The following is a 13,502-nucleotide window of genomic DNA, read 5'->3' on the forward strand; positions in this document are numbered from 1 at the left end:
TCAATATACACACCTATTAATTTGATTATTAACTAATTTTCTCACTCCACACACTTAAAATTACAATTATACCCTTCACTCATAACCATTGTACACACAACACTTTACCCTTCTTTCCACGCACTTTCTAAGACCCTATTTCTACATTTGTAGTTCCACCCACACAAAAGTGAAGATCAAGTCAGTGAAATTTTCTTCATTGAAGACCTCCATTGAAAATCATTGAAGACCCTTATTGAAGGAAATGGTTTTTACCCTACAGAAATAGTTTCTTTTACTTTTTTTATGTTTTTTTTTTTTTTTTCCATTTTTGTTGTACCGTGTGCATGTCAATTACACAACACAACAATAATGCAGAACAAATATAATGAAATCCAAAAAATCGAGCTGGAAATGAGTTTAATGAATGGAAACCTCTAATAATTTTTATCCTAGTTAACAATAGACCAGTAGAGAAATTTCACAGCCCATGTTGAACAATAGCTTGAAATAATAGCGGTTTTTAACAACTGCCACATGCTTCTACTAAAAAAAGAAGAACAAGAAAATTACAAGATGATAAGTAAGAACTCTGATTGGCATCAATGATGACAATGGCAAAATGTTGAAACTGATGTGTATTTATAAATATATGACACCAAGAGGAGTATTTACAAATCCTTATTAAACGAACTAAAATGATGGAAGGGAGAAAATAAGCAACATAAACACATCTAGAACAAATAAAATTATGAACATACAGATTTGTAACCACAGAAACAAGAATCTATCAGCAAAAGTTGGGCCTTTTAGGATCCCTAAAAAAATAGTAACTACTTCACCAGCAATGTGACAACAATAGAAAAATTAGAATTTTTTATTTTTTAACTCAAAAAGTGTATATTGAGATACTTTTATTGTTAAAAGATATGTACAAAGAATTTTTTGTATAATATTATGAATGTTGTTGAATGTCTATAATATAATTGTCATTAAATTAATATTTCATTAAGTTTGTGCCCTAAGCTAACTTAGGTGTGTGGAAATAAAATTTTCCGACTTTTTTGTGTAAAAAAAATAAAAAAGTCAAAAAGCTGGCTTTTTATCAAGTTTCCAAATTACCTCTTTTGGCAAAAGGTTAAAAACAATTTTTTTTTATTTTTAATATCTTTTAAGTCATATCACCTCTTTATTTTTATTTTTATTTTTATTTTTTTAAAAACAAAAAATTTAACTTTTCACCTAAATTCCAAAATAATTAAAAAATCAAATAACCAACTAAAATAACTACCTTCCCAAACAAGACCTAAAATGAAATGGTCAGTTCAATGCCAATAAAGTTGGGAAATTTTAATTATATTTTTTTTATAAAAAAAAAATAGGTTTTGAAAATTATAACAAAATAAATTTTTTATTTTATAGATTTAAATCTTAAATTTTTTATTTATTTTCAATCTATATTATTTTTTATCTATTCACATTGAGTAAAATTGATAGAAAAATAAGTATTTTAATCTTTAAACATGAAAATGATATTTTAATTATTTTGTGTATACTTATATTTAATTTAATGATTATTTTTTTATTGATTTTACTTAATAAAATAGACAAATACTTTAAATTGAAAAAAAAATTAAGGAATCATAATTTAAATTGACAAAATTAAAATTTTAAATATATTTTGTTGTCTTTTTTCTTTTCTTTTCTTTTCTTTTTTTTTTTTTTTTTTTTTTTTTTTTGAATAAGTTGGAGAGTATAGTATCCCGTCCTCAACGGACTCTCTGATTCTCATCTTTGCTCTTGACCACCATGTCGTCGATGTAAGCTTCCATTGTTCTGCCTAACAATGGTTCAAACATCTTGGTGACCATCCGTTGGAATGTTGCCCCTGCGTTCTTTAGGCCAAAGGGCATGACCTTGTAGCAGTATAGTCCTCTTGGAGTTGTAAAAGATGTGACCTCCTTTTCTGGTTCATGCATGGCGATTTGGTGATAGCCTCTGTATGCGTCCAGAAAGCTAAGTCGGTTGTGCCCCGCCGTTAGGTCCACCAGTTGATCTATCCGTGGTAGAGGAAAGCTGTCTTTTGGGCACGCCTTGTTGACTGTTTTGTAGTCAACGCAGACGCGCCACTTGCCATTCTTCTTTGGTACCACAACAGTGTTGGAGATCCATCTTGGGTAGTGCACTTCTCTAATTGCTCCTGCCTCCAGTAGGTTACCTACTTTTTCGGCCACTATTTCGGCATGGTGAAGTGCCGATCTGCGAGTGCGCTGAATGACTGGCCTGGCGGATGGGTGGACATTGAGTTGGTGACAGATGAAGTTTGGATCAATGCCTGGCATGTCGTAGGGTGTCCAGGCGAACACTTCGATATTAGAGGTTAAAAATTCCAGGACCTCTAATCTCTCAGTGCTGGACAACGATGATCCGAGCAAAAAGAACTTATCCGGGTTCTTTTCATCTATTTTTACCTCTACCAAGTCCTCCACTGCTTTTTGATCCGCTGCTTTGCCGACATCTGCGAATAGTTCATTACTCTTTGGTTCTTCCACCGAATGAACATATACTTTGGCAGCACGGCTGCCATTTACTGTGACGAAGCATTGCTTCGACATGATCTGATCTCCATAAACTTCTTCAATTATACCGGTGTCGTTGGGGAATCGCATTACTTGGTGGTAGGATGACGCCACCGATCGCATGGCATGCAGCCATGTTCTGCCCAAGATGATGTTGTAAGTGGAAGGGACCTTTAATACCCAGAACTCTACTTGTTTTGTCACGCTTCCTGCTCTGACAGGAAGAATTATCTTGCCGACAGGCCATTCTGGCATGGAGTTGAATCCAATTAGGGGAGATACGGCAGGTGCCAAGTCTTTGTCTTGCAGTTTTAATTGTTTGAATGTTTCGTAGTACATGATTTCACATGAACTACCCTGGTCAATCAGAATCCGCTTGACGTCAAAATCCTTGACTGGGAGAGTGACGACTAGGGCATCATTGTGAGGACAGTATATTCGATCCAAGTCCTTATCTGAAAAAGAGATGACGTTTGTTACCTCTGTCTTCCCCTTCTTGAAGGCAGGTTGGGCACTCAACACTTCTCTAAAGTGCTCAGCCTTTTTGATTGATCCCCTGAGCTCGCATACACGCTCAGGTTCAAAAACTCCATGCATCACATTGATAATGCCTTGTGGCGGGGCGTCAATTGGCATTCCGTTAGGGTGGTTATTTTGGTCCTGGGGGGCTGGCTGCGTCCCTCCTTCAATGTACTTGTCCAAGTGGCCTGCTGCCACCAACTCTTCCAAGTGTTGTCTCAATGGTGTGCAATTCTCCGTGCGGTGTCCCTTTTCTTTGTGGAAGGTGCACCGCGACCTTTCGTCATAGTCCTTCTGAGCTTCTCCTAGCTTGGCTGGCCACTTGATGAAAGGCTCATCTCTTATTTCGCTCAGAATCCGATATATCGGTTTCTTGAACACCGTGGTTATGGCAGTACGGATTCTCAACCATCTTTTATCCGGGTCTTCTCCGTTATCTCGTCTGCCACGTCCGTTTCTACTCTGACGATCTACTGCATTGACCTTCGCTGAGGTTTTCTTTTCTGGTATTGCGGTGGCACTAGATTTTGCTTTGGTACGTGCGCCATCCTCTTCTACCCTGATGTGCTGATGCACTCTTTCCATCAGGGCTTCCATAGTGAGGGGTGGCGTCATGGTGATCGAGTCCCTTAGTCTGTTCCCAACTGGAAGGCCTCTTTTATACTGTGCAATGGCGAGATTGGTGGGGCAGTCCCCAATCTGATTGAATGTCTCCCAGTAGCGACTGTTGTAGGATCTTAGGGTCTCTTTATCACCCATGTCGATGGAGAGTAGCTGATCGATCTCCACCGGGGTTTTAGTGTTTGTTCGGAACCTTGTTACAAAGGCCTCTGCTAATTGCGCCCAAGAGGCTATGCTGCCCTCAGGAAGTTTCTTGAACCAAGTCAAGCCTAGGTCGCCAAGGCTTGATGGGAAGAGTATGCACATCAAGGCCTCGTTTCGCCTGTATACAGCCATGACTTGGCGAAAGTGGCTCAAGTGTGAGTAGGGATCCGTCTTCCCTTCATATGTAGTGAATTTTGGTTGAAGGAAGCCTGATGGTAGGGGCGCATTTTCAATCGCCGGAACAAACGGTGAAGTCTGTAGCCTTGCTAATGCCTTGTCCGTTGGTTCGTAGTCAGGGCGCGGTATTGGCATTCCAACCCTGACACTTCCATGCGTCCGAGGAGCCAACCGCTGTAAGGCAGAAACTCTGTGCGGATCCCGCGCCCTGGCATCCTCCTTGCATCATGCTTTCTCTTCGAGCACGGTTCGTAAGTCGGATGATCTGGGTAATTCCGTCTGTCTAGATCTGGTTTGGTGCGAATGCGAGGGCCAATACGTGCTTCCTTCAGTGTATGATCTTTCAGATCTCGTCCTCTTAGACCTGGAGTGACGAGTTCTGGAAGACCAGGATTGAGTGTCGCCTGTCCTGAGGCTTCTACTCTCTCCTTGCGAGGGTGTAGTATTCCTACTACGATTTTCTGAGTGGCGAGGGGGCGTCTTGTTTTTAAGCCCCTCTCCTGTCGCCACTTCTTTTTTCTTCATCTGGCGTTTCAAGGCCTCCATGTCCGCCACCATCTTTCTTATCAATTCATCTTGCTCTTTCACGCGATTTCCAGAGCTTGAGGATCAATCCTCCGTCTTTGCCTATCAGGACTTTGCGAACGAGAGTGACGGGGGCTGTTAGTTCGCCTCCCCCTAGTATCCCTCCTAGTGTTATGTCACTGGGGCTCCAAGTCCGCCATGGGAGGGACAGAGGGTAATCCTCCACGCCTTGCGCCCCCATCTGGAGTTAGCCCGTCGACGGCGGACTGCGACAATTCTTCAATGTGTGCCATTGATCGTAAAGGGGAGAAGCTTTAATCAAGAGGTTTTGTTCTGTCTGTTATTCCCACAGACGGTGCCAATTGTACGGGAAAGAAATAATTCTCCTCGTATAATCCTGTTGACTAAGTCCGTGCTTCTCCGTACGACGTCGCTTTGTCACCTGAAAACACAAACGTGAGCTAGCCGGCGGGTGTGTGCCGGAAACCTCTCTGATGCCTAAGTCAGCAAACTTGACAAATAGACAGAGCTCAATGTATTCAGAAAGCAAAATTATGTGTTGCGTTACCTCCTTCAAGGTGATGTTTGTGAGCTTCTTATAGGTTTCGAGTGGCACAATCCTAGTAGGACTTTTATTCCTCCATGCAGAGTCCTCCTAAGATTCATACTCTCAAAGGATAATGCTTATCCTTTTACACCCCCTCCCACTGCAAAAATCAAGTGGGATGGTTTTTGCCATGGCCGAACTACCATTTGACCGAAGTACCCACGGCTATACCGAGCCACAAAATAAGCCGTATTATCATTGGTTCGGTTCTGTCTCTCGTTACACCTTATCTCGGTTCTCCCTTGTATGAACCATGGTGTGTTGGGACCGAGCTACCGAGTAGCAAGGTCCTGACCGATCTATCCAAAATAAGTCGCGACTGGACTAACTCGAAGACCGGACTAACTCCAAGTTTGTCCAGACCGAAGTAACTTAACAACTTTTCTGGGCCGGAGTAACTTTATCACTCTTGGGACGGAGTAACTTTTCGGCCTTTTTACCCAGTCCTTCATACTTTGGGCCATAAAGTCCATCTCATAGCTCGGCCCAATTTTCACCAAAAATTACCCTCTCATATATATATTGGCATCATTAGAGAACATTAAGCTTTAGCTTACTAATGAAAAGCAAACATGAACCACAGCAAGCTAGAAAAGGCCCAAGAAAAGAAAAGAAAAACAAATCCAGTTTGCAATCCATGCCAAAAGAACAACAGAAAAACATAGATCTAAAATACAGAACAAACCGTGCAACGGTGCAAGTGAAAGACGGAGAAAAATTAGAGAATCACACACACACACACACAGGTACCTCATGAGACTGATAAGGCTTAAGCAGATTTGGAAATTTGGAGCAGCAAATCATTCATGCGAGTGAAAGAGGAAAGAGGTGAACATTGCCCTTCACAAAGTAAGCTGTACTGTTTTATCAACTAGTTCTAACCCAAGAACATGAACTCACAAAATAAGAGCTGTATTGTTTTATCAACTAGTTCTAACCCAAGAACAAAATACCTATTGGATATACCGTAAAGTTCGCTACAATAGAGTGGGATAGAATGATCATTCCGTCAAAATGTCTATTCCCATATTTGGTTCATTAAAAAAAAAATAATGAAAAATAGATTATAAATAGAATCATCATGCACCAATGTAATGGAATGATCATTATGTAAGGAAGCCCAAGGAATAATCATTCCATCACACTCCAGTGAATCAAATAGTGCACAAGGGTATTCACAATTCCAGCCAATATTTTCTATTAAGAATGAAAGCATCCAAAGCCGAGAATATAGGCAATACCATATTACAGGCTTATTTTGGGAAGATGGTAAAAAGTGGCTTTTTGGCTTTTAACCAAGCTTTTGGCTTTTTTAGACAAATGATTTGGGAAGTTGGTAAAAAGTGACTTTTGACTTTTTTGATTAATATTTGTTTATGATGTCAAATCATAATAAAATGACTAAACTACCCCCATTTATTTAAAATATTTACAACTTCACCTATGTAACACATTTTGACTCATGAGGGGTAAAATTGTAATTTCACCGTTGGCTAAAAACCAACTTCCCAAATGAACAAAAAAACCAAAAAAAACCAACTTTTAACTTTTGCTACTAACAAAAAAAAGTGACTAAAAACTATGTTGCCAAAATAAGCCACAGTTGTGCTGTCGCGTTTTTCTTCTACTAGCACCGTACTAGTCAGTAATAGCCGATAGGTAATGGCATTGACAACATTGGTACATGTTGGCTTTTTGACAATTCGAAAGTTAAAAATGTAAATTCATACGTGTCAACAATGGTTGAGTCATATCAGCTCTTTATTTTTAAACACAACTATGGCCTTGTTTGGTAGGGCTTATTTCTAACTTATTTCAGCTTTTAACTTAATTTAAGCTATTTTGATACGTTTGGTTTAGCTTAACAATACAGCTTATAACTTTTTGTAAGTTAAAAATCAACTTATTCTTTGAATGGAGGAGGAGAAGCTTAATTTATAAGTCAAAAATCAACTTATGTTCACAGTTATAAGCTATAAACTGTTAAATTATAAGTTATAATCACTTTCTCACAGTTCTATCAAACGGGGCCTATGTGGTGTTTTGAGAAGTTGGTAAAAAGTTAACTTTTTAACTTTTTTGCTAAAAAAGTTGGCTTTTTTATGAATTTTTTGAAAAATTCTATTTTCACATACTTAATTAACTCAGGCCCCGTTTGGGGACTTACCTTTTTAGCAAAAAAGTCAAAAGGTTACCTTTTTAACCAAAAAGCCAACAACTCATACCAAAAAGTTAAAGATTCTCTTTTCTCTCTACGTTTTGCACATCTTTTCGTAATTAGCTAAAAAGTCATCCCAAACATATACGTTTTTTTACCTACTTTTTTAGCCAAATAGCCAAAAAGTTACTAAATTAGCATATTCCCAAACGAGGCCTCAGTGTATATCTTTTCTCAATACACACACCTATTAATTTGATTATTAACTAATTTTATCACTCCACACACTTAAAGTTACAATTATACCCTTCACTCATAACCATTGTACACACAATACTTTACCCTTCTTTCCACGCACTTTCTAAGACCCTATTTCTACATTTGTAGTTCCACCCACACAAAAGTGAAGATCAAAGTCAGTGAAATTTTCTTCATTGAAAACCTCCATTGAAAATCATTGAAGACCCTTATTGATTGGGTTTATCAAATGAGTTTAATGAATGGAAAACTCTAATAATTTTTATCCTAGTTAACAATAGACCAGTAGAGAAATTTCACAGCCCGTGTTGAACAATAGCTTGAAATAATAGCGGTTCTTAACAACTGCCACATTCTTCTACTAAAAAAGAAGAACAAGAAAATTACAAGATGATAAGTAAGAACTCTGATTGGCATCAATGATGACAATGGCAAAATGTTGAAACTGATGTGTATTTATAAATATATGACACCAAGAGGAGTATTTACAAATCCTTATTGAACGAACTAAAATGATGGAAGGGAGAAAATAAGCAACATAAACACATCTAGAACAAATAAAATTATGAACATACAGATTTGTAACCACAGAAACAAGAATCTATCAGCAAAAGTTGGGCCTTTTAGGATCCCTAAAAAAATAGTAACTACTTCACCACAATGTGACAGCAATAGAAAAATTAGAATTTTTTATTTTTTAACTCAAAAAGTGTATATTGAGATACTTTTATTGTTAAAAGATATGTACAAAGAATTTTTTGTATAATATTATGAATGTTGTTGAATGTCTATGATATAATTGTCATTAAATTAATATTTCATTAAGTTTGTGCCCTAAGCTAACTAGGTGTGTGGAAATAGAATTTTTCGACTTTTTTGTGTAAAAAAAATAAAAAAGTCAAAAAACTGGTTTTTTATCAAGTTTTCAAATTGCCTCTTTTGGCAAAAGGTTAAAAGTAACTTTTTTTGATTTTTAATATCTTTTAAGTCATATCACATCTTTATTTGTATTTGTATTTGTATTTGTATTTTTATTTTTATTTTTTTAAAAACAAAAAATTTAACTTTTCACCTAAATTCCAAAATTATTAAGAAATCAAATAATCAACTAAAATAACTACCTTCCCAAACAAGACCTAAAATGAAATGGTCAGTTCAATGCCAATAAAGTTGGGAAATTTTAATTATTTTTTATAAAAAAAAAATAGGTTTTGAAAATTATAACAAAATAAATTTTTTATTTTATAGATTTAAATCTTAAATTTTTTATTTATTTTCAATTTATATTATTTTTTATCTATTTACATTGAGTAAAATTGATAGAAAAATAAGTATTTTAATCTTTAAACATGAAAATGATATTTTAAATATTTTGTGTATACTTATATTTAATTTAATGATTATTTTTTTATTGATTTTCCTTAATAAAATAGACAAATAATTTAAATTGAAAAAAAAATTAAGGAATCATAATTTAAATTGACAAAATTAAAATTTTAAATATATTTTGTTGTCTTTTTTCTTTTCTTTTTTTTTTTTCTTTTTTTTTTTTTTGAATAAGTTGGAGAGTATAGTATCCCCTCCTCAACGGACTCTCTGATTCCATTTTTGATTTGGACGATGTGGTTCAGTTCCGTCAGCGGCTTGGGAAGTTGGGATTTACTTATTTAGAGATTTTTTTTTTTTTTTTTTAATACTCGTCTTTGATGAATTTTTTTTTAAACAAAAAAATCAAAAATTTTAAATTCAACTTGATCAGATAAATCAAAAAAAATTAAAAATAAAAATAAAAATTTCAAAATAATTTGCGAGAAGATAAAAATAAGCAAAAGATAGTGAATGTTTTTTTTTTTTTTCTTTTGGCTTTTTCTTTTTCTTTTTTTTGTGGGAATTTTTTAAAAAAGATTTACGTTTTAGATTTGTCTACACAAGATAAACTCGAAAAAAAAAAAATTTGACATAATTTTAAAAAAAAAATCACTAAATATAAAAAATATATATTCAAAAAAAAAGGGTAGTGTTTTTATGACATCCCAAACACATCATTTACAAATAAAATTAAATCGATCGGATAATTGTAATATGTTCAATTTATGGCGTTTGTCTTAAAAAATGATAAATTACAAATGTACTTCCCGAGGTTTGTTTAAAATACTGATTGTCCCTTGTGATTTGAAAAATTACAAATACTTCTTGTCACAACTTTTTATTTAACAAAATTAACTAAAAAAACAAAATTCCTAATACAATAATAAAATTACCTAAATTATTAATTGAAATATATTTTTGACATTATTAACAACGGTTAATTGACTTGGTTATTTATTAATAAAATGGGTTATTTGTTATGAAATTAGAAATTTCAAAGGATAGAATATAATTTCTACAACCAAAGTGGGGCAATTCGTATTTTAAACAAATCTTAAGGATTGTATTTATAATTTATCCTAAAAAAATAAATAAAAGTGTGTTTTTGAAAATAGACCATTATTTTCATAACAAAAGCAATAAATTGAAGGCTACAATTATCGAATCAACTTTATTTTTTGTTTTTTGTGAAGGATATAAACGAAGAATTTTATAAAATAAACAGTTCAAATCATTGAAATGAGACTTATGGTGAGCCTTATAGGTTAGAACAACACCCTAAAACGGAAACCCAACCCTATATCAAATTGATGAATAACCAAGTAAGGAAAATTCTATGGTACACACCCCCTAGTTATGACCTTTTGGTTATGATTTATTAAGTTATTAGTTATGATTTGGTTATACAAATTATAACATTAGTTATGACTCATTGTGATATTGGTTATGATATTATTTTGATTATAATCAAAGAGCTCTTTAATTTTATCCCAAGTGGTGTTTGATTATAACTTTTTCTTTAGTTATAACTTGTAAAAAATTTAATTATGACGTTTGTGATAATCAACACTACAAATGTAATAACTTACATAAGAAGGTGTGTACGATAACATCTTGCATTCTATTTCTATTTTACATCCCAAAAAAAAAAAAAAAAAAAAACATTCTATTACAAATTGTTTTATAGTATTTAATTTTTTTTTCTATGTATATATATAATCTCTATATCGGCCTCGTTTGAATACTTGACTATTCTAGTTGTTTTTTTTACCTTTTAATTATTTTATAAGATGAAAAAGAAATTGTATTTGAGATGATTTATGCATTTTTTTATAATTAAATGTTATAAAAAAAAATAATTAATTAATAGGTAAGATGTGACATTTTATTTTATTAATTATTTTAGTCATTTTTGTCTTTATTGACTATTTTAACCAAAATTCAAATCTTCAAACATCATCATATTGTAAATACATGTATATTTGTACATAGAGTTTAAAAAATGTATTCGTCTTTTGATCACTCCGGTGCAATTATGATTTATGTTGAAGGCTCCATAATCACAAAGAAACTTGAAAGATTTGCAAAGATGCACACACAGAGAAGAACCATGACTTCCTTTTGTGGTTGGTAATCACACTCTTGTTTTCTTGCCTCTTTCCAAACCTCCCTAACCCACATTTTTCTCGGCTCATTCACAGTTCACTTGCTTGCATGTTGTTACATATGGAAGTTGTCAATCTCGTAATAAGATATCAATTTTTTAGTTGGCATTGTATATATTGGTATCAGAGCATCTCCAAGGGGATAGTTAAACAAAACTTGTTAGGTTTTTTCAGTCAATGTAAGTCTAATTTTGAGTTCCAATGTGTTAGCTATTGGGCTAATTACTTCACCATCCTATTTTTTTTGTGGTTACAATTGAAGAGCCCCAGAGGCTCTCCAAACGATTATGTATGTATATATTTTAGATTTTTGTATATTTATGTCTTGAATTTGGGATTATATATATATATATATATATATATATATGTGTGTGTGTAGCAATTTTATATGTTCTTTCAATTCTGTTTGATTAATTACGGAATAACTTATTTTGTATTTTGTATGGACAAATTTATTATTATTACAAATTTATATTAGTAAAATATCAACAATTAGTATTTTTTTATTTTAAAAATTAATTAAGTTAGTTTAAATGATTAGCTAAAATAAATAGTGTGGTTGGAGAACACAAAAACTAAAGTAATTAAGTAAAATAAAGAGTGTACTTTTTTTGTACTTTAGCTAGTGAAAAGTAGAGAGTGTGGTTAGAGTTGCTCTTAGTACGGGTACCGTCTCGGATTTATCACTACAAATATTATATATTTATTAAAAATATTATCCAATATCAAATAATTTTAACATTACACGCCAACTATGTATTGGCATCATCAGAGAACATTAAAGCTTTAGCTTACTAATGAAAAGCAAACATGAACCACAGCAAGCTAGAAGGCTCAAGAAAAGAAAAGAAAAACAAATCCAGTTTGCATTCCATGCCAAAAGAACAACAGAAAAACATAGATCTAAAATACAGAACAAACCGTGCAACGGTGCAAGTGAAAGACAGCGAAAAATTAGAGAATCACACACACACAGGTACGTCATGAGACTGATAAGGCTGAAGCAGATTTGGAAATTTGGTGCAGCAAATCATTCATGCAAGTGAAAGAGGGACGAGGTGAACATTGCCCTTCACAAAATAAGAGCTGTACTGTTTTATCAACTAGTTCTAACCCAAGAACATGAACTCACAAAATAAGAGCTGTATTGTTTTATCAGCTAGTTCTAACCCAAGAACAAAATACCTACCGGATATACCATAAAGTTCGCTACAATAGAGTGGAATAGAATGATCATTCTATCAAAATATCTATTTCCATATTTGGTTCATTAAAAAAAATAATGAAAAATAGATTATAAATAAAATCATCATGCACCAATGTAATGGAATGATCATTCCGTAAGGAAGCCCAAGGAATAACCATTCCATCTCACTCTAGTGAATCAAATAGAGCACAAGGGTATTCACAATTCCAACCAATATTTTCTATTAAGAATGAAAGCATCCAAAGCCGAGGATATAAGCAATACCACATTACAGTTGTGCTGTCGCGTTTTTCTTCTGAACTAGTACCTTACTAGTCAGTAATAGCCGATAGGTAATTGTATTGACAACATTGGTGCACGTTGGCTTTTAGACAATTCGAAAGTTAAAAATGTAAATTCAAACGTGTCGACAATGATTGAAAAATTCTTACAGATATTAATTAAGCCAAATTAATAATCAAGTGACTATGAAAAGTTCTTACCTCAATGAACAAGACTTAAATGCTTGTATTTAAGTGAGAACCAATTAATGAATTGAGAGAACTATTACAAAATCATAAGCGAAGAGTGTGAGGGAAAGACTGAGACAGAAATAAGATGATGATTGATCGAATTATGCAATTTGAAGGTGAACAACCGAAAGAGAAATATAAATTCCAAGTTAACGCCAATCCTATGGAAAGTAAAACGCAGAGCAACAGAGAAAACCAAGAAACTGATAAGTTTATGATTTGTTTGGGAGTTTCTCTGTCCTTCTCTTTGGCTATTTATAGGTGTTATTCGAATCCGCAGCAACCATCGAAGTTCAGCCTCACGATCTCTTCAATTGCTTCCCCGTAGCCCTCCAAAGAAGGTTGATTTCTTCAAGCTCTTGCCCTCTAGTAGCAGAAGAAGGTTGATTTCTTCAAGCTCTTGCCCTCTAGTAGCAGTTTCAAATCCCGCGTCTACATTTGTTTCTTCCACAACCTGCCATGTGTTTCCTCTTAATTGGCTGACTCTTATTTTATAGCTTGCTGTCACGTGTCACCTTCTGATTGGTTGGTTTGAATATGGCGCGAACACATATACAAGCAATGCACCAAAGAACACATCGAACACATATGAACACATATACAACCATCGAACACATATGTTT

The 13,502-nt window shown here is 34.1% G+C and overlaps 1 long non-coding RNA gene across 1 annotated transcript; it reads left to right on the forward strand.

The window, feature by feature from the left end:
* The first annotated feature begins 12,956 nt into the window (after positions 1-12,956).
* Positions 12,957-13,418, forward strand: LOC145790515 (uncharacterized). Its single transcript, XR_014329289.1, has 2 exons — positions 12,957-13,220; positions 13,262-13,418. It is a non-coding gene; the product is annotated as an uncharacterized LOC145790515 (long non-coding RNA).
* Positions 13,419-13,502: the final 84 nt, after the last annotated feature.

Source organism: Camellia sinensis, chromosome 5 (genome assembly GCF_055761805.1).
Source record: "Camellia sinensis isolate YWXY chromosome 5, ASM5576180v1, whole genome shotgun sequence".
Taxonomy (NCBI): domain Eukaryota; kingdom Viridiplantae; phylum Streptophyta; class Magnoliopsida; order Ericales; family Theaceae; genus Camellia; species Camellia sinensis.